This window comes from Bos taurus, chromosome 5 (genome assembly GCF_002263795.3).
Source record: "Bos taurus isolate L1 Dominette 01449 registration number 42190680 breed Hereford chromosome 5, ARS-UCD2.0, whole genome shotgun sequence".
Classification (NCBI taxonomy): domain Eukaryota; kingdom Metazoa; phylum Chordata; class Mammalia; order Artiodactyla; family Bovidae; genus Bos; species Bos taurus.
In genome coordinates, this window is record NC_037332.1 from 12,459,722 (window position 1) to 12,460,676 (window position 955).

The following is a 955-nucleotide window of genomic DNA, read 5'->3' on the forward strand; positions in this document are numbered from 1 at the left end:
AATTAGATCAATGTGTGTTTTGTGTTGACCTGCAGAGTTCAATTTTCTCTTTTTAAATTGTGCCTTCGGGTGGACCACTCCCTCTCCAGTTTATACAGCCCCTGATATTTACAAGATCTCTGCTGTTTTATACTTTATCATATACATAATATATATGTGTGTCTGTGTGTGTGTATACAATCATCATTTCTCTGAAATAATTTGAGATTGCATCTTTTTCTTTTCGTGAATGGATGTATCTAGATTCTCTAGCAAAGCTCCCCCCATGTCTTCTTCATCTAAATAATATGACGATACCATATTATTCATAGTTTCAGTTCAGTTGCTCAGTCGTGTCCGATTCTTTGCGACCCCATGAATTGCAGTATGCCAGGCCTTCCTATCCATCACCAACTCCCAGAGTTTACCCAAACTCATGTCCATTGAGTAGGTGATGCCGTCCAACCATCTTATCCTCTGTCATTCCCTTTTGCCCTCAATCTTTCCCAGCATCAGGATCTTTTCAAATGAGTCAGCTCTGGTGGCCAAAACATTGGAGTTTCAGCTTCAACATCAGTCCTTCCAATGAACACCCAGGATTGATTTCCTTTAGGACGGACTGGTTGGATCTCCTTACAGTCCAAGTGACTCTCACAAGTCTTCTCCAACACCACAGTTCAAAAGCATCAATTCTTCAGTGTTCAGCTGTCTTTATAGTCCAACTCCCACATCCATACATGACTACTGGAAAAACCATAGCCTTGACTAAACGGACCTTTGTTGACAAAGTAATGTCTCTGCTTTTTAATATGCTGTCTAGGTTGGTCATAACTTTCCTTCCAAGGAGTAAGCGTCTTTTAATTTCATAGTTTATTATTCATAATAAATAATAAATTCATAATTTCATACTTTATTATTTAATAAAAAAACCTTATCTGTTTAATAAATTTATACAAATGTTTATTTACTTTTGCCT

General features: G+C 37.3%; 1 protein-coding gene across 2 annotated transcripts in view; it reads left to right on the forward strand.

Annotated features, from left to right (window-relative positions):
- The window catches only part of TMTC2 (transmembrane O-mannosyltransferase targeting cadherins 2), a 422,587-nt gene that overhangs the window by 240,207 nt on the left and 181,425 nt on the right, over positions 1-955 (forward strand). The window lies entirely within an intron of this gene.